This window comes from Heptranchias perlo, unplaced genomic scaffold (assembly GCF_035084215.1).
Source record: "Heptranchias perlo isolate sHepPer1 unplaced genomic scaffold, sHepPer1.hap1 HAP1_SCAFFOLD_44, whole genome shotgun sequence".
NCBI lineage: Eukaryota > Metazoa > Chordata > Chondrichthyes > Hexanchiformes > Hexanchidae > Heptranchias > Heptranchias perlo.
Window position 1 is genome coordinate 9,604,891 of NW_027139453.1, and position 27,078 is coordinate 9,631,968.

At 43.5% G+C, this 27,078-nt stretch overlaps 2 non-coding genes across 2 annotated transcripts; both read right to left on the reverse strand.

The window, feature by feature from the left end:
• Positions 1-22,429: 22,429 nt before the first annotated feature.
• On the reverse strand, positions 22,430-22,502 carry trnat-ugu (transfer RNA threonine (anticodon UGU)). Its single transcript has one exon. It is a non-coding gene; the product is annotated as a tRNA-Thr (tRNA).
• Positions 22,503-26,742: 4,240 nt separating this feature from the next.
• On the reverse strand, positions 26,743-26,832 carry trnar-ucg (transfer RNA arginine (anticodon UCG)). Its single transcript is given in 2 exon segments — positions 26,743-26,778; positions 26,796-26,832. It is a non-coding gene; the product is annotated as a tRNA-Arg (tRNA).
• Between the last annotated feature and the right edge of the window lie 246 nt (positions 26,833-27,078).

Here is a 27,078-nt window from a genome sequence, read left to right on the forward strand (position 1 = left end):
TGTTCCCTTATTAGATGCCCTGACTATTCCCTGATTAATACTTCTTCCAGCAGAGTTGCAACTATTAGGAGGCCTATATACTACGCCCACGTGTGTTTTTTTCCCCTTATTATTCCTTATCTTCACCCAAACCGTTTCTTTATCCTGATCCTTTGTCGCAATATCATTTCTCTGTATTACAGTGATTCCTTCCCTTATTAACACAGCCACCCCACCTCCCCTTCCTTCCTGCCTGTCCATCCTGATTGTTAAATACCCTGTCATATTTAATTCCCAGTCGTTGTCGCCCTGCAGGTATGTGTCTGTAATGGCCACAAGATCATACCCATCCGTCGTTATTTGTGCCGTTAACTCGTCCATTTTGTTACGAATGCTACGTGCATTCAGATAAAGAACTTTAAAATATGTTTTGTGACACTTAGTTCCTGCTTTTTCCTTTTTTAACACTTTAACTTTTACTCCATAGCTTCTGTCCCTTCCTGACACGCTTTCCTCTGTCTCCCTGCTTAGGTTCCCAACCCCCTGCCACAGCTTTGATGCTGGGTTAATCGCCTTACGCCTTCTAGTTTTTATTTTATCTGTCGTGCCTAAAGTACACTTTCTTTCCGCTGCTCTACGCTTTTCCCTTTCACTTGTTCTTGAACAACTGTTTGTACTATTTGCATTGTAGATTTCCCCTGGGTCTTCCCCTCTCTTGCGGCACTATACTGAAGATTGATAGATTTTTGTTAACCAAAGGTAATAACGCGTGCGTTGAGGCGGGTAAATGTTGATAGGTCACAGAACAGCCATGGTCTCATTGAATGGCGGAACAGGTTGGAGGCGCCAAACGGCCGACTCCTCTTCCTATCTTCCTATGTTCCTACGATCATTTCCAAAAAGGATAGAATTGAAAAGCAGGGAAGTTGTGTTAAACTTGTATAAAACCTTCGTTAGATCACACTCGAAGTAGTTGAACAGTTCCAAACTCCATATTATAAATAAGGATATGGAGTGACTGGAGAAGGTGGGAAAATAATTACAAGGATGATACCGGAACTGAGGCCTTATACCTATCAGGAAAGAGTGAACAGGCTGGAATATTTTCTTTTCAAAAGCGAAGACTGTAGGTGACCGACACTGGTTTGTAAGATTGTGAAAAGGTTTGATAAGGTAGACGTAAAGAAGATGCTTCCACTTGCGGGGGAGAACAGAAATCCTGGCCATCAATACAAGACAGTCACTAATAAATACAATCGGGAATTCAAGAGAAGCTTCTTTACCCAGATACTAGTTAGAATGTGGAACTCGCTGCCACGAAAAGTAGATGAGGCGACTAGCATAGATGCATTTAAGGGGACGCCAGATGAACACATGATGGATAAAGGAATATGAGGCTTTGTTAATGGGGTTCGATGAAGAAGAGTGGGAGGAGGCTCGTGTGGCGCAAAAACACCGGCATAGACTTGTTGGGACGAATGTCCAGTTTCTGTGCTGTACTTTCTGCCTAATTCTATGTAATTCAGCGATTACATAGGTTTGCACCAAAAGCAGAGCTATTGTACTGGGAGACTTCAATTTTCATATAAATTGGGTTAGAAAGATAGTGAATTTCCTGAGTATATTCAAGAAATTTTTCGAGAGCAACATATTCCAGGACCAACAATAGGGCAGGCCATACCCGATAAATGATGAGTAAAGAGCCAGATATAGTTAATAATCGAACAGCAAGTGAACATTTATCTAACACTGGTCATAATATGGTCGAATTCAATATTAGGATTGAAAAGGAGGAACTGAACTGTAACTAAGATTCTAGATTATGGAGATGTAGTTTTAACTGGATGAGACAGGGACTGAAGATAGCAAACTGGTCAAAACAGCTTTTGGGTAAAACTACAGATGAACAATGGAAGGTGTTAAAAAAATAGTTCCTTACAGGACAAGTGTATACCCCGAAGGGGCAAGCGCTGCAATACCAAATAAACCACCCATGTTCAACTAAAGAGATGAGCGATAACATAGGCCTACAGGAAAAAGCAAGAAAAGAGTATTGGACAAACTAATGACACGGTTGGTTGACAAATCCCAGGGACTTGATGGTTTCCACCAAAAGGTTTCCAAGGAATTGGTGAGGAAATTGCAGATGATGTCGCTATGATCTTCCAAAGCTCCCTCCATTCAGGAGTTGTCTATTTAAATCGGAAAATTGCAAATGGAACTCATTTTTAAAGACGATTTTAAGGAAGAAACCACGAATTTATAGACCTGTTGATCCAACGTCTAATGTGAGGAAAGTATTGGAACATATAATAAAGGAAAGGGTAACTGAACACTTAGAGACATTTAAGTTGATTAGAGAGAGCCAACCTGGATTTAGAAATGGTAGGTCATATCTAACAAAGCTAACTGAATATCTTGAGGAAGCATCTGAAGTAGTTGACAGAGGAATAAGATTGCATGTAGCTTATCTGGACGCCCAGAAGGCATTCGATAAGGTTCCACATAAGAGATTGTTAGCTGAAATTAAATCTCACGGAATTGAAACTAATTTTTGACGTGGTTAGATGATTGGTTCGGCGGTAGAAGAGAGAGCATAGGGATAATGGGTATGTACTCTCATTGAAATGAAGTGACATGTTCTGTCCCACAGTGATTTGTGCTGGGGTCTCAACTATTCAATATGTTTATTAATGACTTAGATAACATAAAAGAGAGTCATATATCCAAGTTTTGCGATGAAACAAAGATGGTTGATCTAATAATATTGTGTACGAGAGCATAACATTAAAGAGATACATTGACAGATTAATGAGTGGACAAAACTGCGACAGGTGGATTTCGACACAGATAAATGCGAGGTTTTCCATTTTGGATTCCAAGCATTGTTTTCGTGGTGAAAAGTTAGAATCAGTGGAGGTCAAAAGCGGTGTATGGGTGATTGTGCACATATCACTAAAATGTAGTAGTCAGGTACAATAAAATAATCGAAAAGGCTCATGTGATGTAATTCCTTATATCTGGGGGGCTAGAATATAAAGGCGGGGGGGGGGGGGGGGGGCTGGGGGTTGCAGAGTTTTGCTACCTCTGTAAAAAGCCCTGGTTAGACCACATCTGTAGTACTGTGCACAGTTCTGGGCATCGCACCTTGGAAAGGACATGTTGGCCTAAGAAGGAGTGCAGCGCAGAATCACTAGAATATTACCAGGGATTCAAGGGTTAAATTATGAGGAGAGACATGCTGTGTATGGGTGGGTTCGAATCCTCTCCGCATTATTATTGTGTGAACTTTTGGTGCAGCATTGCAACGTTTTTTACATAAATTAAGCCTTGAGCCCTTTTTTTGTCAATGCCACAATTGCTTTCTGACCTGTATCCCCGCATTGTTTATATTTTATTGAAATTAAGGCGGACAATTAGAATTGTTCCCGCAATTGCAGTGGACTGAAGATGGAATGGAGATCTCGACGGGGAGAAAGATCTTTCCTTCCCTTCAATCCTTCTTCCTTTCCTTCCTCTGGGATTTGCACCGAATGAAAAATGAGCTGGAAAGTAAAAGACGAGGGAGCAGAAACACAGCTTTATCCTTCGGGAAGACATTTAAATTTCAAATTTCGAGCGAAGGCCATCCATTTGGCCCTACGAAAGATCGGTTAGAGTATTTTCTAAATGGTGACAAATTGGAACTGTGGAGCAGCAGAGATTTAGGGCTCCAAGTACAGAATTGAGGAAAACCTAGTGGAAAGGTACAAAATAATTTAAAACGCCAATGGAAAATCGGGCTTTATCTCAAGGTGTCTGGAATACAAAGGATTGGAAGTCATGTTACGCTTATATCAAGCTCTGCGTAGACCCCATTTAGAATACTGTTTTCAGTTCTGGGCACCGCACCTTCAGGAAGGATATATTGGCCTTGGAGGGGATGCAGCTCAGAATGATCACCAGAATGATACCTGGGCTAAAAGGGTTAAATTATGAGGACAGTTTGCAGAGGCCAGGCTTGTATTCCCACGAGTATAGAAGATTAAGGGCTGATCTAATTGAAGTGCAAAGATGATTGAATGAGTTGAGAGGGGAGATAGAGAGAAACTATTTCCTCTGGTGTGGTAGTCCAGATCAAGATGGAATAACTGAAAATTAGAGCCGGATCATTCAGGGGTGAAGTCAGAAAGCAATGCTTCATGCAAAGGGTGGTGCAAATCTGGAACTCTCGCCCCCAAATAGCTGTTGAGGAAAGGTCAATTGAAGATGCCAAAATGAAGATTGGTAGATTTTTGTTCGGCATGGGTATTAAAGGTTCCAGAACCAAGTCGGGCAGATGTAGAAAAGATACAGATCAGCCATGATCAAATTGAATGGCGGAACAGGCTGGAGAGGTTGAATGGGCCACTCTTCATCCTATGTTCCTATCGATTTAATGAAGTGAACGGACGACGATGTACTGCATGAGGGAACATCCAATTCTCGCCTTTTTTTACAGGAGAAGGAATTCGCCCCTGGAGGTTCATCTAAAACATGTTCTAAAATTTCTTTCCGCTGGGGATTGAACGGGTAACTCCCGTGTGTAAGGAGAACGTGATAACCGCCACACCACTGAAACCTGAAAGGCGATCTGAGCCGGTGAACAGAAGGACGTGTTCTGGAAGAAACGTTGTGCTGAGTTTTTGCTCTGATGGAGATTGTCTCGCTGCTCCATTCGGTAACGTCACTTCTGTTCGACACAATCCTGATCCTCTGTTTGGCTTTCACCGATGAAAAGTAGTCTCGTCACGCGAGTCAGTTCTTTGTTTCAAAGTGACTAATCTCATGGAGGAGTTTCCTAATTTCCTTCTTTGAATCTTCCCAAACAGATTACTTCGAAATTACTAAAATAGTTGGGTTTCTACCCTTCTCGCTGGTGCAAAAACAGGCATCTGGTACTATCCAATGGTTTATTACAGCATCTTATGTTTATAACAGCTTGTCACAGATTTTCAGATCCTCGTAGCTGTCTTATCTTTAACCTGTCAGACTGTCTGCTGAATAAGGCTTTTCGATTGGGGCCAACCTTCCCAGCAAAATCTTTCACATAAGTGATCCTGGAGTGTGACACTTCCGACAATGCAGCACACCCTCAGTACTGCACTGAAGTGTCAGCCTAGATTATCTGCTCGAATCTCTGGATTGCGGTTTGACAATATAACCGTCTGGCTCAGAATCGACAATTCAACCGCTGAGCTACGGCTGACAATTTAAAGGAATAAATGTTAAAAGGAGCGAACGGGAGAACAGGACGACAATAGATAGCGGATTGGGAGAAACACACCGGCGGAGATTTGCTGGTTAAAGTACCCTGTAATACCCAATGATCCCATCATTCTTTATAATGAAAGGGGGTTTTGAAGATGATAATACTGAACAGGAAATGACCCGCCTGAAAGTGGAACTGGCACAATTGAATCGGCTGGAATGAAAGCAAATTCAAAGGGGCCGGCTGAATACCAGATGGATAAAGAACAGGTTAAAGGCTAATTGGGTCACATCACTGACAGGGGCTCCAGTTATTAACATGGAGGTTGTAACAAAATAAGATTAAAGAAACGGTTATAAACTCTGGGGTGGCATTTTCAGTAGATAAATGTACACACAGATTTGTAAAAGTTAAATAAGACATGAGTAAGGTGCAACTTAAACATTCTCCCAATAGGAAATAATTTGGTATTGCAAACCAAGAGACCCGTGAATAAACAGAGAGATCTGAGCTAATAACATGTTAAAAAGGGACACGTGATCAATGTTACTGGGTGACAAAATGGAACAAAATGCGAGTTATGAAAAGAACAGAAAGCAAAGGATTTGTTTGGAGACAAAAAGAAGATAAGTGATCAACGTAAAAGAATGCAGCAAGTGTTATTCGGAGTATTGAATAAAGGGAGGTTGTGCATACAGAGTAAAGCAACATCAGAGTGTTAATATCGGGAGGGGGAACTGGGACTCTCGCACAGGCGAGATATTGGCAGATCCTCTTTGAGCGCAGGCGCAGATGGTTAAGTGGTGATTTGATTGAGTTTTTTTTTCGGATTTTGAAAGATATTGATGTAGTAAATCGAGAGAAACCTGTTTGGCTGGTGGAGGAGTCTATGACAAGGGGGCATAACCTTAGAATCAGAGTCAGGTCATCCAGTAGAGCAGTTAGTAAACGGGTGGCAGAAGTGTGGAATTATCTCGCACTAAAAGCAATAGTTACTCGTTTAATTAACAACTTTAAATCTGAGATCGATAGAGTTTAGCACTAAAGGGTATTACAGATGTGGAGACAACGCGGGTAAATGGAGTTAGGATACAGATCAGCCCTGATCTCATTGAATGGCGGAACAGGCTCGAGGGACTGAATGACCTCCTCCTCTTCCTATGTTCCTATGTATAGAACATGCGGTCTTTGTCACATATTTCCCAGTGTTGGGTTTGGTAAATGTCGGGAAACAGAGCCCGCCTGTTGGGATCTGCTAAACCTATCAAGGAGCACAGGATGGGATATGAGACGGAATACAGTTCTAATGCTGGGAATTCTGCCGCTATTGTCCTCGTTTAAATAATTTAAATATTAATTTGAGAGGATATTTTACCCCATTCTTCAGCTCCTCTCTGAATTTAGTCTGGGTCACTCCATAAATACACGTGTTCGTGCAGCAGCTCAAAAGCAGGAGCATGTAGCTGGTTTGATCTGCGATAAACATCGGGTCATTGAAACCTGTGGAATAATAACGTTTTTTAATTTGCATTGATAGGAAAAATAAAACATACGTCATCCATAGCAGTATGAAATTGCCGGATATCGCAAACAGTAAGATGATGGTTTTTCTTCGGCTCTCCACCTCCGGATCATTGTGATTCGCATCACTCTTGCTGCCCCTAAGCCTCCTGCGGACTCGACTGGCTGCTACAATGCTTCGTACAGTCAGAGAATTGAGCAGCAGTACCAGTAGTATTGGGAGCAATGGAGTGAAACAGCGGTGAATCCATGTAAATGCGACCCATGCAGCTGAAGTATAACAGTCTGGTTTTACAATACAGCCCCAGGGTACGTTCTCCAATATAAAGTGAGGTTCAAATGCAAAGTACCAAGGGATGTTTTTTGAACAGAACAGCGGGCACAAAGTTCCTATAACCACGGCTGCAGTTTTCTCGGTGCAATATTTAGTCCTCAGCTTCTGGCAACAAATGGTTATAAAACGATCAAAAGTGAAAGCGACTGTTAACCAGACAGAAATGTCTGAGACAGTATGGTTAAGGGCAGTTTGGAAAGAGCACACAGGGGTGAGGAACAGGAAGTTAGTCGGGAAATAATACTCCTTAATCCGAAACAGTACCACGTCATTGATAATGACCAATAGATCCGCCGCTGCCATGGCCACCAGGTAGCGAGTGACACATTTAGAGAGACCGCACTTTCCTCGGGAGATGATCATAATCGTCATCACGTTAGCTGTGAAAGGGAAACAAACAGAACCAGTGAATAAGCGACCCGGTTGCAGCAAAAGAGTCAGTTTCCAACTATTTTGAGTGAAACTATTGAGAGTGCTAAGTAAATAATGACAAATAAATATTCCCAGTAAAGAGGAAGGAATGCATCAAAGACATTCTCTGTGAATTTACTCGCAACTGCACCCTCTCTGACGCCGTAAGTTCGTCAGAGGAGCAGTGTAAACCCGGCGCAGCACCAAGGATTGTTCATGCCATTGATGAACGTTCGCCAAAATAAAGCGAGATAATAATTTATAAATAATTACATTCTGTAGTAATTCGGAAGAGCAAATGACGTAATGGAAAGATAACGTAAGACCATTGATTGCTGATAAGTAATAAATAGTCAATTATAAATTGGGAGATAATTGTTCATTGCGGAGCAGTGAAAAAGAAGCCAGTCCGAAATGCGGTCAATACAAAATGGGGATCACCAAGGTTGAGCTCAACTGGCTGGGTTTGGACCCGTGAGCAGGAGAGGGGAGTGGACCAGCTGGTGGTCGGAAATGGCTCGGAGTTGTCAGATTTTATTCTCAGACTGGAGGATGTGACAACAGATTGCAGCAAAACTCTGCTGTCGAACACCATCATAAAAGGGGACTTGTTCGGTTTGAACTCGACCAAGTTGCAGCAATTTCATTTTACAAACGCCCACGTGAATCGTTCACATGGTCAACAGACTTTCCCTCGCTGCAAAACCCATGTCTTGTTATTGACGACTTCAACATTCCAACACCATCTGGGGAAACTCCAACAATGAGCACAAGGGGTGAAGGGTGCGAAATGAGCAACAACAGATAACTTTATCTTGCTCTATTATCCCAAAAAAATCAATGTACCTTCCAAAGTACAGGATGCAACAAGGGGCACAATCCCGACATCAGAGGGAGGTGATGGCAGCGATCCCGAGATTGCAGCTCAGACCAGTGCAAGTGACAATAGTGATTGTGGTTCAATCCGGTCCTCGGATCGCAGAATAGATCAGTGCAAATGATAATAGAGTCTGCAGTTCTACTCAATCCCCCGATCGCAGAATAGACCAATGCAAGTAATGATAGAGGCTGCATTTCAACCCGTTCCCCAGGTCGCAGCCGAGACCAGTGCAGTGATAATAGAGGCTGCAGTTCAACCCGTTCCCCAGATCGCAGCCTCGACCAGTGCAAGTAACAACAGAGGCCGCACTTCAAACAAAGAAAGCAAAGAACATAAGAAATAGGAATAGGAGTAGGCCATTCGGCCCCTCGTATCTGCTCCGCCATTCAATAAGATCATGGCTCACCTTCTACCTCAACTGCACTTTCCTGCCGATCCCCATATCCCTTGATTCCTCTACAATTAATAATCCATCTAACTCAGCCATGAATTTTCTGAACAACTCAACATCCACAACCCACTGGGGTAGAGAATTTCAAACATTCACAACCCTCTGATTGAAGAAATTCCTCCTCATCTTGGTCCTAAATGGCCGACCTCTTATCCTGGGACTATGCCTCCAAATTCTAGACTCTCCGGCCGTGGGAAACAACCTCGCAGAATTAACCTTGTCAAGCGCCCTCAGAATATTATATGTTTCAATTAGACTACCTCTCATTCTTCTAAACTCCAGAGAGAATCGGCCCAGTCAACTCAATCGCTCCTCAGAGGGTAACCCTCTCATCCTAGGAATCAATACAGTGAACCTTCATTGCACCACCTCCAAGAATATCCTGCCTTTAATAAGGAGACCAAAACTGTACACATTGCTTCAGGTGAGGTCTCATTAAAGCCCTGTACAATTATAGTTAGACATACTTACTATTGCAGTCTAAACCCGTTGCAATAAAGGCCGAAATGCCATTCTCCTTCCCAATTGCTTGCTATGCCAGCAAGTTAACTTTTTTATGTTTCTTCTACGAGGACATCCAAATCTCTCTGAATACCAACATTTAATAAATTCTTATCATTTAAAAATGATTTTCTATTCATCCGACCAAAGTGAATAATTTCACATTTCCCTACATTATACTCCATCTGCAATCTTCTTGCCCAATCACTTCACCTGTCCCTATCTCTTTGCAGTCTCTTGGTATCCTCCTCACAGCTTACTTTCCCACCTAGCTTCGCATCATCAGCAAACTTGGATGCATTACACTGAGATCCCTCTGCTCTCCACAAACTCCACATGCTACTCTTCCTATCATTTCCCAGAAATACACTGTAATACAACACTTGTAAGTTACCCTCTATCAGTGTTAATGTGGGCCTTCACTATCTATCAGCAGATTCTTACTTCCGTTTCCCAGCATATCTTCCACTAAAACTGAAAGTGAATTCAAAATCTTTCACTTTGTATTAAACTACAGTTACTATCTGTTACAGTTAACGGCGAGGAAAAGAAGATAACCAGAGAATGTCAGCTGGAGAATATTAGCCAGAGCTCCCTGTCGCTGCTGCAGATAAACTGGAACCACTTCAAAATCTAACAACAATTCACTGGGCGAATACTGCTCATATTCTCATTTAGAGCCGCATTACCCTGAAACATTCAATGTATAAAATAACAAGATATTTTTATGTAGATTAAAAGAACATTATTAAAGCAATAATCATATCGCAAGAAAGATGGAGGAAAGGGAGGTGGGGATAGTCGCTAAAGTTCTGAAACTCACCCGAAATCAACAGACTAATCACTTCCAGACAAACAGAGCAAGTTACCAGACCAGGAAGAGCAGCAGTGATACAGTGAGACCTGGATTTATACAAACAGGAACAGCTTACAGTGATTTACCGGGAACTCTAAGGGCTGCAAGATTAACACAGGAAATCTTTTGTACCTGTAAAGGTTTTAGTTACTCTGGAAATGGACATACGATGATTTTAACTCTCATTTCAGAAATTATGACTCATTATCCTAGATACGGGAAAAAAGGACATAGGAACAGGAGTCGGTCATTCAGTCGTTCGAGTCTGTTCCACTATTGAATTAGATCAGGGTGGATTTGTGCCCTAACTCCATTTACCCTCCTTTGCTCCATATCCCCTGATATTCTGACCCAACAATAATCTATCAATCTCACTGTTCATTTCCAGATTTCCAGAATTCTTATGGTGAAAAGTGTTATCTTATTTCACTCACAAATGTCCGAGCTCTAATTTTAAATTTAACCTCTTATTCAGGACCCCACCACAGTAAATGTTTTTTTCTGCATCTAACTGATCGAATCCCTTTATCATTTTAAACACCGAGATTGGATCATTCTTCGCCCATTTAAACTCACCGGAACAAAACCACGCTTATGCGAACCGGCTTCATAATTGAACCCGTTAAGAACCGGTATCATTTTGGTGAATCTGTGTTGCATCCCCTCCAAGGCCATTATATCCTTCCTGAGATTCTTTGCCCAAATCTAAAAAGAGTACTCCAGATAGGGTCTGAACAAGGCTCTGTACAACTGAAGTATCACTTCCACACTTTTCAATTAAACTCCTTGCGATGAAAGCTAAGATTCCATTGACATCGATCATCGATCCCTACTCTCTGTCTCCTACCTCACAACCAATTACTGACTCCTGTCACAAGTTTACATCCAATTCTGGGCGTTCGCATTTTTGCTAATAATCTCTTGGTCGAAAACTGTCAAAAGCACGGAAATGATTGACATTCTAACACAACTTGAGAATAGTTGGTGGGAGGTGGTGGTTACATAAAATTTCATCCAGTACTGAAGATATTCTCAGTTAAAATAACACCAGCTGACCCCACATTCAATGAAGGTTTCGAGCTTTTGCTGAACATTACAAGTACATTATGATCTCAATGAACATATCACACAAGGAAGATGGAAGAAAAGGCAGATTTGATCGTCAATGAAATTCTGACGTTGAGAAAGAAACATGAACACAAATACGTCACGAAAAAAAGACCAATTTATCGGAAACTTAAGAAGATCAGTGATACCGTTAAACCCTGTTTCACAAAGTGAGTAATTGTTCCGAATCAGTTACCGGGCAGACCAAACACCACCTGGAGAACTGGAACACGGCGAACGGATATACAATCAATTAAACTTTTTTTTAGTGTCTGAGAATTGATTTTGATTCTGGGTGAGGGACACCGAGCTACAACTGACCCTGTGAGTTGATATATTCCGAGAAACCCTCATTAATACAGGCGCTAACCTTCCAGTGGGAGTATTAGGCTGCATTGACACTGAGATTGGTGACAGTCAGTAGGACAGTTAGTGAACTCACTTCACTCTGTTCTTACTGAGTAACATCTTTAAATAGACTTTACAGAGTTTTATAATCAGACACCATAAGTATTGGTGCATAATTCCGATCACATTTCCTTCCAAATGAAAGCTGGACGGTGGAAGGGTTTAATAGCACCCCGTGATGGGAATTCATTCCACTCAATGTGAAATTTCCGTTTTCCAACTGAAGCGGGAAATTTGAGTCCGTGGTACAGACAGAGTTAAAACACAGCGGCTTCATAAACTGGACTCTGTCTTTCTGAACTGTAAATGTGAGGTATAGCAGTGTAACATAGACTGAAATTACGGGGCGATTATATGGAAGTGTTTAAAATTATGCAAGGTTGTGAGAAGGTAGATACAAGCCCATTGTTTAAAATAGACGAGGGGCTGAAGATTGAGGCGCCATAGATGCAAGATTAAATATAACACATTTAGAACATAGAGCTGGAGAAACTTCTTTACAAAGAGAGTTGGGAGGCGGTGAAATTCAATTCCTGGGTTCGTGGTTGAGGCAGAAAATTTGCCAAGGTTTAAAGTAGATTGGAGAGGTGGATGGAGGAAGAGGTGATGATGGGATACGGGGACAGGTTGGGTAAATGTGATCAGAACTATCTTTTAATTCTAAGGATCTGAATGATATTAAAGGTGAATTTGTATCGAGCAGCGTTTTGACCGGGAGGACAGACTTTCTAAGAGTGCAGCAGGTGTTGTATCAACTTGCAAGTAAGTGATCGAACCAATAAAAGTGTCCGGTTTGGATAAAGGGAGAACATCACGGCATCTAATCGATGATATGGGTAATATGTGGGTGGTGAAAGTGAAACGGGTTTCTCAAATCGGAACAAACACAAGACAGTTTCACTGAGCGCCTCTCGGCGGTTTCAATCCCTCACTCACGGCATTGGATTCCCAATCTCACCTGCATCGTTACAGCAAGGGGTGCTCCCACCGGCTCAAGGCATCAAAATGCCGGCCCGTTTGCTGAAGAGATGGCTGAGAACAGGCTGATAACCGGTCATGGGAGAAGATCGGGGGGAGAATTTGTGTTCCGCGTGTAGTACAAACCCACCATCGAAATTTTCTGAGAGCACCAGGAATAATATCAACACTTTGGTAGGAAAAGACCGAAAACTGTCGGAAAATTCTGATTAATGGGACTGAACAAACCTCAGTCCTGATTGTCCGGATTCACAGTTATATGTCCAGGTATTGAACGGATATTACCGAGTGTTATTTCAGCGGAAGGACGGGAGGCGAGGGAGTCTGTTATATGTCCAGGCATTGAACGGATATTACCGAGTGTTAGATCAGCTGAAGGACGGGAGGCGAGGGAGTCTGTTATATGTCCAGGCACTGAACGGATATTACCGAGTGTTAGATCAGGGGAAGGAGGGGAGGAGAGGGTTTCTGTTACATGTCCAGGTATTGAACGGATATTACCGAGTGTTAGATCAGGGGAAGGAAGAGAGGTGAGGGAGTCTGTTATAAGTCCAGGCATTGAACGGATATTACCGAGTGTTAGATCAGGAGAAGGAAGAGAGGTGAGGGAGTCTGTTATATGTCCAGGCATTGAACGGATATTACCGAGTGTTAGATCAGGGGAAGGTGGAGAGGAGAGGGAGTCTGTTATATGTCCACGTATTGAACGGATATTGCCGAGTGTTCGATCAGGAGAAGGAAGAGAGGAGAGGGAGTTTGTTGGGAACACAATAAAAAGCTTGAAATCTAAATACATCCATTATATCACATACTGCACGGATTCTGAGTTAAAAGTACATCAATTTGAAAGACATTTAATAAAGAAAATAACCTGCAGCTTTTGATGGAGATGAACAATAACATTAGAATGTCAATAGAATGATCAGTCAAGGAACAAGATAGAGCGGGAAATACAGTAACTGAATTTCTGCCTTGAAATAACTTGGGAATAACACAGTGAAATAAGGAAAGTTTCTGTGATAAGCGCCATGATACGGTTAAAACCTGAATCATACATTTAGGAAATGAATATAATAACTTACCGGGGACTCCCACGGCTGCTATAAACGGATAGTAAATCATTGTTGTCCGTAAAATTGGCGGTAACTCGGTAAATGGATACGCGGTGAATGGAACTCTCATTCTGTCTGAGAAGTGATGATGAATCCTGACGCTGGACACACGGCTCCAACTGACTCTATGAGATGAGAGATTAAGAGAAAATCATTATTTATAATCGAGGGAAACCTCCCGTGGGATCAGGGAACAGCAGCAGCTTTGACATTACTTCCATTCATTTGGACAGCCCGCAATTCCCTTCACTATAATGTGTGTGCTGCACTAATTAATTCCAAATGATATTGCAAGTGTTTTGAAATGAAACATCCCAACGATTGGTGCAATATTTTGTTCACATTTCTATCTAACAATATACAGTAAGCCGGACACTGACTGCATCACTGCAACACGTTAATCAGAACGAGGTTCAGTTTCCGTTCTGTTTTGTGAAACGTTTTACTCCTGTCGATGCACGAAATCGGTGCCGAGAATTCTGAGATATCCTTCAAGGGTTTACTTCGCCCCCGGCGATGGAAACGTAGAGTATCAAAGTATCATAATGTGGTATAGCACAGTAGGAGGCCATTCGGCCCATCGTTCCTGGGCCGACTCTTCAAAAGTGCGATCCAACTAGTGGCAGAGTTCTTTCCCCATAGCCCTGTAAATTCTTTCCCTTCAAGTCTTTCTCCAATTCCCTTTTGTAAGTTTCTATTGAACCTGCTTCCACCACCCATTCAAACAATGTATTCCATTTCATTACAACCAACTGCCTAAAAAATGTTTCCACATGTCGCTGATCACATTGGATCTGTGTCCTCTGGTTAACGTCCCTTCTGCCACAATTTCTCCTCATTCAGTCTATCAAAACTGTTTACGATTTTATGCTTCTATTAGTAAAGCCCAGGATCCCATATGCTTGTTAACAACCTTCTGAACTTGTCCTGCCACTTTCATAGATTTGAGTATGTGCACCTCCAGCTCTCTCTATTCTGAACCAATTTAAAATTGTACCATTTAGTTGATATTACCTCCCCTTATTCTTCCTACCAAAATGTATCTCTTCACACTTTCCTGTGTTAAATTTAATCTGCCATATGTCTGCCCATTTAATCAGTCTGTCTCTGTTTACCTGAAGTCTGCTGCTATCCTTCACATTGTTTACAACAATTCCATTTCATTTTCAAACTTTGAAATTATATCCTCCGTACCCATTTCGAGGCCATTAATATATCTAAATAAAAGCTGTGGTCCAAATACTGACCCCTGGAGAGCAACACTGTATACTTTCCTCCAGTCTGAAGCACAACCGTTCACCATTACTCTCTGCTTTCTGTCTCTCAACCAATTTTGTATTCACGCTGCAACTGTCCCTTTAATCCCACCGCCTTTAATTTTTCTAACAATTCTATTATGTGGTACTTTACCACCTGCGATTTGAAATTCCATATACACAACTTCAACCGTAGAGTATACATCCAGTAGCGGAATTGCTCCTCTATTGTTCCTTCACTCTAACCAAATAGATTCTGTCTTTGACCTCTCAACTACATCATCACTTTCAAATGCTTTAATAGTTTATTCGATCAATGCTGCCCCTCTTTTCTTCCCTTCCCTATCTTTCCTGAATACCTTGTAGCCACGAGTATTAAGTATCCAATCCACCCCATCTTTGAGCCAGTTCTCTGTTATTGCCACTATATCATAGACACATTGTGCCCTTGAGCCGGCCTCTCATCAACCTGGTTCACCACGCTACGTAAATTTAAGCATTTGGACCCCAAACTCATCTTCGACTGCTTTGAATTTCCCCCCTATCTGATCCCTGATATTTCCGATCTGTTCTTCACTCTAGTGGAATGTGTCCCTCCCAGTCCTCTGTGCACGTTGTTTCTCCTCTGTACTATTTCCTCCTGTACTCATCCCACTGCTAAATTAGTTTAAACCCTCCCCCGTGTCACCATTGAACCTCCCTGTAAGAACATTGGTCCCAGCTCTGCTGTGGTGCAACCTGTCCATCTTGAACCGAACGCTCCAGCCCCAGAACTAATCCCAATGCCCCAGGAATCTGAAGCCCTCCCCTTTGCATCATTTCTCCTCCGTTTGAATGTGGGAATATATGCTCACAATTGAATTTGAAATTTATGTCTTTGGAACAGGAAGACATCGGGCTTTGCAGGAACACCTCGAATAAAATAAATTTCAACTCTCAGAAGACGAAATGTGGACACGGGCTTGAAACAACCTCGGTTTCACTGACATGAAGAATCTTTAAAGTTTACACATGATGACAAAACTGACACCTTTCTGTTTGAAATGCGCTACCCGAGGTATCGGGACCTGGACAATATTGGAATAAGTCAGAAGCAGAACCTCTCCGGAAATCTACGTCCCCAGGATTCTGTGGGCTGCGGTGGGGATTCCAGTTTCTGCTCCGTTCATTATTTTCAATTATTATCCATTCCAGGGAGTTTCACTTAGATGTTTTCTGTGACTTTATAGTCGTTGACGCCTACGACAAATCGAACATCAGAAACAGAAGTCGGCCATTCAACCCATCGGGCCTGTTCAACCATCCAATAGATCATGGCTGATCAGTATCTTGAATCTATTTTCCCACCTTGTACTCCACATGCCTTAACCAACAGAAATCTATCTTTCACACTGTTAAAAGCTGCAATTGAACCCCTGCATTTACAGCCTTTGGGAGAATGAGTTTCAAATGTCCACTGCCCTTCGTGTGACAACGTGCTGCCTGATTTCGCTCCTGAATGGCCTCGATCTACTTTTAAGTTTATGTCACTTGTCCTTGATTTCCCCACCAAAGGAAATAGTTTCTTCGTATCTATCCGATTGAATCGTTTATCATTTTAAAGACTTCGATCAGTCCATCCCGCAATTCCTATACTGAATGGCCTCGAATTAATTTTACGTTGATGTCCCTATGTTCTTGATTTCCGCACCAAAGGAAATTATTTCTCCTTGTTTACCAGATTAAATCATTTATCGTTTTAAACGCCTCGATCAGACCATCGCTCAATTCCTATACTCAAGTGATGAAATGCTATATTCATGCAAACTGTTCTCAAAACTAACACCCTCAGCCCCGGTATCATTCTGGTGAAGCTGCACTTCATCCAAGGACAAAATATCCTTTCTGAGGCGCTGTGCTGAACACAGTTCACTAAATGGGCTGTGAACAAGGCTCTATAGAATTGAACCATCACTTCATCACGTTTGTATTCCAGCCCCCTTGAGATAAAGTCCAACATACCATTAGCCTTTTTGATTGCTTTCTGCACCTGTCTACTGCCTTCTACTGATTTATGTACTTGGACTCCCAAATCTCTTTGCTCCTCCATCCATTTGCCATTTAGAAAATAAGCCGATTAATGTGTCAAAAGTGGATGACCTCAGACTTGCCCCCTTTGAACTCTATTTGCCATAGTTTTGCCCACTTTCTTAATCTGTCTATGCGCCTTTGCTACGTCCTGCTCCCATCTTCACTATTTACCGTCCGTCCAAACTTAGTCGCATCTGCAAATTTGCATATCCAACCCTCAATTCCTTTATCCATTAATAAATATGGTGGAGAGTTGAATCCCCAGAACAGATCTCTGGGGAACACCACTTGTCACATCCCGCCAATCAGAACACCTAAACTTTATTCCCACATTCTGCTTCCTACATCCCAACTAATGTTCAACCCAAGTTAAAAAGGCTCCCTCCAATTCCTTGCCCTCTCATTTTCGCAAAAATGTTTTTTGCCTTTTTATTAATTTCCTGCAAATTAATTATTACGAAATCCGCTAAATTTTCCCTGCAGAAATTAAATACCCATCCCAGGGAATATGTTGAGTGCATAGCAAGAAATCCGCGATTTAACTAGTAAACAGTGAGAATACACATATTAACACTGAGCGCCAGATCTGGATCGAACCCATTACCCCGAGGGTCCGGGACACCCCCACACTCACACAATCTCACACATACACTGCGTTCATATTTAATACGAGATGAAAATCAGAAAATATTAATCACGCCCAGTTGAATTAGAGAATGTTCGTATTTTACAGAACAGGAAGAAACCATTCGGCCCGTCGGGGCCCGCAGTAAATTATGTTCGCTCTCTCTGCTCTGTGTTGCTCTCAGTATAGATTTTCAGTTCACCAATTTGTCTTTTCCTCTCTCTATTTTACGGACTGAGTGTGGAAGAGGTTCGGTTTGGCGGCTAATCATTTCGATCAATTATTTGAACATAGTTTATATTGATTGTAAATTTCTCGGAGACCTAGCGGGAGTTCAGTGGTCAGTTTATTGAAAGATTTATTTCGATTTCGGAAGCCGAAGGGCCAACTTGGTAAAAGAAGAGATAATCAATTAAATTAACAACATCAACAAAGTGAAAGCAAGAGACAGAAAGAAGTAAAGGCTTTAATGAACACTGTTCCGGGTTTTAGATCATTTGGTGATCGTGGTCCAATAAAAAAGACATCTGATTTCGCTCTTAATCGTGATGGCATCACAAGATTGCAGGTTCCAGTCCTGCTGTGGTCGTTTTGCAAACTGGTTGATAACGTGTTCTCCATGGGCCGGAACTGTTTGACATCCGACCATTTCTAACAGACCCAGAACAGACGTGACGAAAATACATACATTCCTTGTCTTCCTGACTGTGCGATTTCAACATTGTCGATCTGGGTGCACGGGCAGGACATGTTGTACCGGTGACTTAATTCCCACTGTTTGGATTCTGAAAGAAGGAAATAAAACGGCTTTTGGAAGCTACCGGTGCGTCTCGGTGGCCGAAATCTTGAGGCGATGCTGATCGACTGCGCTCTCACCTATGATATACCTCGTTCCACGGACATTCCCCACAATTAATTCTCCTTCTGGATTAATCCAGTCGTGAATGGTGGTGGACAATTAAACAACTAACGGGAGGAGGAGGCTCTGCAAACATCCCCATTCTCAATGATGGCGGAGTCCAGCACGTGAGTGCAAAAGACAAGGCTGAAGCGTTTGCAACCTTCTTCAGCCAGAAGTGCCGAGTGGATAATCCATCTCAGCCTCCTCCCGATATCCCCATCATCACGGAAGCCAGTCTTCGGCCAATTCGATTCACTCCACGTGATATCAAGAAACGGCTGAGTGCACTGGATACAGCAAAGGCTATGGGCCCCGACAACATCCCAGCTGTGGTGCTGAAGACTTGTGCTTCAGAACTAGCTGCGCCTCTAGCCAAGCTGTTCCAGTACATCTACAACACTGGCATCCACCCGACAATGTGGAAAATTGCCCAGGTATGTCCCGCCCAATCAGTCTACTCTCAATCATCAGCAAAGTGATGGAAGGTGTCGTCGACAGTCCTATCAAGCGGCACTTACTTACCAATAACCTGCTCACCGATGCTCAGTTTGGGTTCCGCGAGGACCACTCGGCTCCAGACCTCATTACAGCCTTGGTCCCAACATGTACAAAAGAGCTGAATTCCAGAGGTGAGGTGAGAGTGACTGCCCTTGACATCAAGGCAGCATTTGACCGAGTGTGGCACCAAGGAGCCCTCGTAAAATTGAAGTCAATGGGAATCAGGGGGAAAACTCTCCAGTGGCTGGAGTCATACCTAGCACAAAGGAAGATGGTAGTGGTTGTTAGAGGCCAATCATCTCAGCCCCAGGGCATTGCTGCAGGAGTTCCTCAGGGCAGTGTCCTAGGCCCAACCATCTTCAGCTGCTTCATCAATGACCTTCCCTCCATCATAAGGTCAGAAATGGGGATGTTCGCTGATGACTGCACAGTGTTCAGTTCCATTCGCAACCCCTCACATAATGAAGCAGTCCGAGCCTGCATGCAGCAAGACCTGGACAACATCCAGGCTTGGGCTCATAAGTGGCAAGTAACATTCGCGCCAGATAAGTGCCAGGCAATGACCATCTCCAACAAGAGAGAGTCTAACCACCTCCCCTTGACATTCAACGGCATTACCATCACCGAATCCCCCACCATCAACTTCCTGGGGATCACCATTGACCAGAAACTGAACTGGACCAGCCATATAAATACTGTGGCTACGAGAGCATGTGATGGGCTGGGTATTCTGCGGCGAGTGACTCACCTCCTGACTCCACAAAGCCTTTCCCCCATCTACAAGGCACAAGTCAGGAGCGTGATGGAATACTCTCCACTTGCCTGGATGAGTGCAGCTCCAACAACACTCAAGAAGCTCGACACCATCCAAGATAAAGCAGCCCGCTTGATTGACACCCCATCCACCACCCGAAACATTCACTCCCTTCATCACCGGCGCACTGTGGCTGCAGTGTGCACCATCCACAGGATGCACTGCAGCAACTCGCCAAGGCTTCTTCGACAGCACCTCCCAAACCCGCGACCTCTCCCACCTAGAAGGACAAGAGCAGCAGGCGCATGGGAACAACACCACCTGCACGTTCCCCTCCAAGTCACACACCATCCCGACTTGGAAATATATCGCCGTTCCTTCATTGTCGCTGGGTCAAAATCCTGGAACTCCCTTCCTAACAGCACTGTGGGAGAACCGTCACCACACGGAGTGCAGCGGTTCAAGAAGGCGGCTCACCACCACCTTCTCGAGGGCAATTAGGGATGGGCATTAAATGCCGGCCTCGCCAGCGACGCCCACATCCCGTGAACGAATAAAAAAAAAGAATATGATGATGATGAGGATTATTATCGTTAGTTTCATTATTATCGTTACTGTTTATTATTTTCCCCATTTCCTTATACAATGTGTTTAATTTGTGAGGATCTATTTTGCGTTGTGATTTGCCAAATCTGCATTTCTGCCTGTCCCTTTGTCTGCACGTGCTGTATCCTCAACAGCACATTTCAAATACAAGGGGCTTAGAATGTCGAATGAAAACTCTTTCTGTAACATTGGGGATTTGCTGTTTAGTATTGGAGCTGAGCGCAGGAATTGTAAGGATCTGCTGCCCCTCAATTTCTCTGCCCGTCCAGTAAACCGGGTACATTGAGGAGGCGGTTTGTAGATCGAGACCAGCTTTTGTCATGGGCACTGCTTTTCCGTGAACTCTGGAACTCTCTCCCCGAAAAGGCTGTGGTGACTCCATGAAATGAAAATATCAGTACTGAGGTCGAGAGATTTTTGTTGGTTCAGGTTATCAGAGGGTGTGGAGAAAAGACGGGTAAATGGAGCTGAGGTACAGATCAGCGATGAACTAGTTGAATGATGAGGTGGAGATGCCGGTGATGGACTGGGGTGGACAAATGTAAGGAATCTTACAACATCAGGTAATAGTCCAACAGTTTTATTTGAAAATCACAAGCTTTCGGAGATTATCTCCTTCGTCAGGTGAGTGAGTGAATGAGAGGTTCCAAAAATCGCATATCTTATATTAGGCTGGGAATCAAAGGTGTCGTTGGTGTTCAGACAGGTTAGCCACGGAAAACAGTATGTCCCAGTATACTGAATACACAAGGCTCAAATTACACAGACAAGGAGAGAAAGAGACCCGAAAGGCAGAGAGAGAGAGAGAATGTCCAGTTATATTAAAAAACAGTTAACTTTTTTTCCCGCTGGTGGGGTTACGCGTAGCATGACATGAACCGAAGATCCCGGTTGAGGCCGTCCTCATGGGTGCGGAACTTGGCTATTAATTTCTGCTCGACGATTTTGTGTTGTTGTGTGTCTCGAAGGCCGCCTTGGAGAATGCTTACCCGAAGATCGGTGGCTGAATGTCCTTGAATGCTAAAGTGTTCCCTGACTGGGAGGGAACCCTCCTGTCTGGCGATTGTTGCGCTGTGTCCGTTCATCCGTTGTCGCAGTGTCTGCATGGTCTCGCCAATGTACCATGCTATGGGGCATCCTTTCCTGCAACGTATGAGGTAAGCAACGTTGGCCGAGTCACAGGAGTATGAACCATGTAACTGGTGGGTGGTGTCCTCTCGTGTGATGGTGGTATCTGTGTCGATGATCTGGCATGTCTTGCAGAGGTTACCGTTGCAGGGTTGTGTGGTGTCATGGACGCTGTTCTCCTGAAAGCTGGGTAATTTGCTGCGAACGATGGTCTGTTCGAGGTTCGGTGGCTGTTTAAAGGCGAGCAGTGGAGGCGTGGGGATGGCCATAGCGAGGTGTTCGACGTCATCGATGACATGTTGAAGGCTGCGGAGAACATGGTGTAGTTTCTCCGCTCCGGGGAAGTACTGGACGACGTAGGGTACTCTGTTAGTTGCGTCCCGTGTTTGTCCTCTGAGAAGGTCTGTGCGTTGACCAGAAGCGGTCCGGCGGTGTTGGTCTGTGTTTAATCTCCACCCTGAATGTTCAGCTCTACCCTTGAATCAGTTTGTCCAAAGTCCTCACAGAAAGATTCGTTCCCTCCTGTCTACAGAATATCAGCGAACAGCTGAATTATTATTCTGCAATTGATTGATATTATTTAATAGAAATGTAAAGGAGCAGGGGGCACTTTAACCTCACGGAGATGATTCGTTGCAATTGGAAAACCGTGGATGGGAATCTCTGGAACTAATTTAACTCGGCAGTCAACACAGAGAGGCTGGGAAGCAAAACGAAGGGCTTCTGGAGGCTGCCAATGAGGAGGAGGAATCATTGCTCTCGCTGCTCTCTGAAGCACAAAGGGTGGGAAAATGGGAGCAAAGAAACAAACAACATGAACTAAAGGCACCGCTGGGATTTGAACCCAGGATCCCCTGTTTACAAGACAGGTGCTTTAACCACTCAGCCACGGCGCCCACATTTGTGCAAACTTTGCCCAACGTTATGGTATTGATACCTTTGTCAAGCGGCTTTGTTGAGCCTTCCCCTTCAGTGCGTCTGCGAAACATTATCCATCATTTGTTCAACGGTCTCAGCCTGAGAAACCATGTATATCAGTCATGACCTTCTCTTCCTTATCCCCTGTCAGTACATCTTATATCTAGTCCTATTCATCCTGTTTGATTCCCAAACTTTCTCCAGACTATCTGGTCTTACCCTATTGCATTTCTGATCTCTTCCCATGAAATGTTGGTGAGTACTGTGTGTGATACACCCGGCCCTGACCTCCTCCTGTGGGTGACCTCCGACATCGACTGCACAATAGTTTAATGTGTGTTTGTTTTCCATTAGGAAATGTGTATTCGCGCTAGTCTACCCGGTGTACCTATTCTCACACAAACGGCAATTTTGCTTCAGATGATTTTAATTTTAGAAATTCATCCTGGATAAGACAAGTTGGACATTCAAAATTTGGTGAAGAGATGTTGATATTGTTTACTTGAAATAATTAGTGTACAACTCGATGATGCTGTACATCGGAATAGAAAGCGAGATTGAATGAAGAGGAAGCGTCTGAAAGGATGGCTGATCGGCTGTGTGTGGCAGCGAAGTTTTACATGGCTGCATGGTCAATTGCCAGCGTTTCGTTGAACTTCGGGTTTTACTTTCACTTTGAGGCTTTCACTGATTGATAAGTGAGAAGTCCGGGGATCGAACTCCAGTTAAGCCCCACTACGCTTCCATTTTAAGTGAAAAATCATCAATTGGCTTCTCAGATTTTTTCATAGCTGCAGACGGCAGGAGCGCCTTTTTCCAAGAAAGAGGACAGTGAAGGATAGAAGGAAGGAAGATGGGAGGGAGCAAAAATAAACACGACTGAAAAGTAACAAAAGACTGAGCCTGAGAGCGAGAAGGCAGGAGAGAAGCTGAGAGGCTGAAGTCTGTGACTTTTCTCTGTGACTTCTTGTTGCTTCATACTTTATTTGCCTTCATTGTCCAATCGTAATTAGCTGCGGCGCGATTAATGGCGTAAATACAGCGAATTGGCGATCGCCGTTGACGGCAACGGTGGGCTGAGCGACGAAAATAACTTTTATCGTTTAATCGAGCCTTTCCGAGGAACGGCGCAAATGTTCCAGAAATTATGGGCAAATCACCCCATCCCGTATCTCACTTGCTGCAACATTCACCTATCGACAATGGCGCACGCCGTGAATGCATCATTGTGGCTCGAGGTCCCAGCAATTGCAGGATTATAATGATATTGAAATAATTCTGGTCCGTCAAAAGTTATACTTTGTTCCACTCCGGGTTCCAACAGCCTTCTCTGTCCCTACTCTGTCCACTTATCCCAGTTATTCACACAAAAAAATGACACCGGTCCAGTATTGTAACAACCTGGTGAAAGAGAAAATCTGTCGACTTCACCCGGCGAGAACAAGCGTCGAACAGGGAACCAAACCAAATGGGAGCCGAGCACAGGCTTGGTGATCTCAGTGCATCAGCCTTGGGTTACATTAACCACCCGATCAGGTCAATAAACACCAGGCAGTTGTTTCTATCTCTCTGCCTGGTGCTGACTCCAGGTATAAACGTTGGTCCCTGGGGTAATTTGTGAAAGCAGAGGGAAACCGATCAGGGAGAAAACATTGTCCGCGACAGAGACCAGACCGGGATCCCGAGCCAAACTTGCATTATATTCCCTTCGGTTTGAAAGATTGGTCCGATTGAGGTGTTTAAAATGATAAAACGATTTGGAAGAGTAGATACTGAGAAGCTATTTCCTCTGGTGGTGGCGGTGGGGCGGGACATAAAATTAGAGCTCGGATTTTCACTGGTGAAATCAGGAAGCACTTTATTACGTTGGACATACAGAAAAAAACGTAGTTTCTTACCTCATACATTCTGCAAAGTCTTACTTGATAAAGCTCGTCGCACATTGAGAACGATTTTGGTAAAGAAGGCCTGATCGCGTCGGCTTGAAATAGATAGTGTACAACATGGACTTGGATGGACAGGGCAGAATTTCAAAGTGTGCACATGACACGAAACTGGACAATGTGATAAACAATTAAAAGTGTAGTAACAGACTTCAGGACGAAACAGAAAGACTGATGAAATGGACAGATACATGGCAGATGAAACTTAACGCAAAGTACTGTGAAGTGATACATTTTGGCCTAAAGAATGAGGAGAGACAATATAAACTAAATAGTACAATTTTAAATCGGGTGCAGGAACATAAAGATCTGGGGATGTATGTAAACAAATCGTTGAAAGTGGCAGGACAAGTACAGAAGGCTGTTAAATCAGCATATTGGATCCTTGGCTTCATAAATAAAGCCATAGAGTACAAAAGAAAGGAAGTTATGCTAAACCTGAATAAAACACCAGTTATGCCTCAGCTGGAGTATTGTGTTCAGTTATGGGCACCACACTCGAGGAAGGATATCAAGGCTTCAGAGAAGGTGCAGGAGAGATTTACAAGAATGGTACCGGGGATGAGGGACTTCAGTTATGTGTAGAGATTGGAGATGCTGAGGTTGTTCTCCTTAGAGCAGAGAATGTTAAGAAGAGATTTGACAGAGGTGTTCAAAATCATGAGCGATTTTAATTGTGCGTGTGAGAAGAAACTGTTTCCAGTGGCAGAAGGGTCGGGAACCAGAAGGCACAGGTTTAAGGTGATTGGCAAAGGAACCCAGATCAGGGCAGTCCTGAGGGATAACTGGCGGGAGGTTTCAGAAGAGACGATTAAATGAGAACCTGCCGGTGGATGTTAAAGATTACCCAGCGCTGCTGAAAGCAGCGCAGGGAATTCTCCCGCTGTCTTGTCCAACATTCCTGACTCAGTAACACCAATAAAAAGAGCTGAACACAAAGACCGAACTGAAGGGTCCAAGTTTAAGAGAGGAAACCAAAGCCCTCACGGCGTTCCACAGACACCCATCGACCATCGGAACTCACACTTCGATGGGCTCCAATGTCCGATCATTGAGAAACACGTCCCTCCTCCGCTTGGCTCCGTCCTTTGTGGGAATAGGAATTCGAACGTTTCAGCGACTCACGAAGTGTCCCTGGAACAGAATGAACAGCATTCCCTGTGTCTCGGGGTTTCAGTGACGGATTCTTGCCTGTCTGTCACAGGTCTGATCAGAACTCGGTTCCTGATCCAAACAGTGTATCGTCTTTCAGAGACACCGAGAGAGAACAGGAACAGAGAAGGAAGCAAACTGCGGACTGGGTTCCTATTGCACTCCCGCGGTTATTGTTAACTAAAGACACCGTGGAATGGGATCAACAGACGGATTGTTGAGGATTTAAATGTTCGGGATTGAAAGCCAGGCTTTCTCCCATGTTACCAAATACCGATCGAATAATCGCGAGATGGTAAAATGCAGGAGATGCAGGAGGGACCGAAGTCCTTCAATCTCTGCAGCAGTTACTGGGAACCGAGCCATGGGTGCGATTCGAGTTCAAAACGGGAGACTGTTCACAATGAGAGAGATCCTGGGCTCATATTCTGTACCGGACTTCCCTCCAGATTTAATTTTTTCTTGATGAAGACCGGGTGGAGGAATTAAATTTAACAGAAACAATGTACAGACTTGGTGCAAATCTAATATCTGGACTGGTTCAAGATTGTTAAAAAGTTTTGATAAAGTTAACCCTTTAAGTTCCAGCTCCCTTATCATTTGATATTCCCGTTAATCTTTCATTCGCTGTAAACCCCAGAGGCAGCAAGGAAGGACAGAGAGATCTGTCTCCGATCTGTCCTCTCTACTCACCCTTTATCTCATTACAGCAGGTGAAAAATTCCAATTGTCCCTCTCCATTTAAACAAAATAGAAACAAACCAGGGACACAGACTTAAAACATCGGTGTTGGATTGATAATAATAGCATTCAAGCCCATTTTGATTGTGGAAATCTTTTGTAGGGCCGCAACGAAAGTTCAATACAATAACGACACGGATGGGATTCGGACCCGTCCGTACAGAGCACAATGGATTATTCGAACATTTCTGAATCCAAACAGTAGAAATAAAGTCACTTTTACACTACGTCCTGCCCGAGCACCCAGACCGACAATGTTGAAAGTGTCGGGTCAACTTCTGTCAGCAAAGGAATTTACGGATTTCCGTTCCATGAGGTCAGCAACTGCAAGGAACGGTCCGGGATGAAACTGCAACGGCGCACGTTCGAAGGAATGCAAAAACAACCGCGGCAGGACTCGAACCTGCAATCTTCTGATAACATCGACGACTAATACCGAAGTCAGACGCCTTATCCATTAGGCCACACGGTCGCTTTTGCAAAGTTTCAGCTGAAGATCTTAAACCCGGGCTATGGGTGATTAGGACTCAACTTGTATCTTTCTCTTTCTTTCACTTTGTTGATGTTGTTCATTTATTGTTTTCTTTCTTGTAGCAAGTTGGCTCTACTGTTTCCGATGAATCAGGAAACTGACAACTGAACTCCCGCTGGATCTCCGAGAAACCTACAATCAGAATAAACAATGTTCAAATCTTTGATCGAAGTGTTTAGCCTCCAA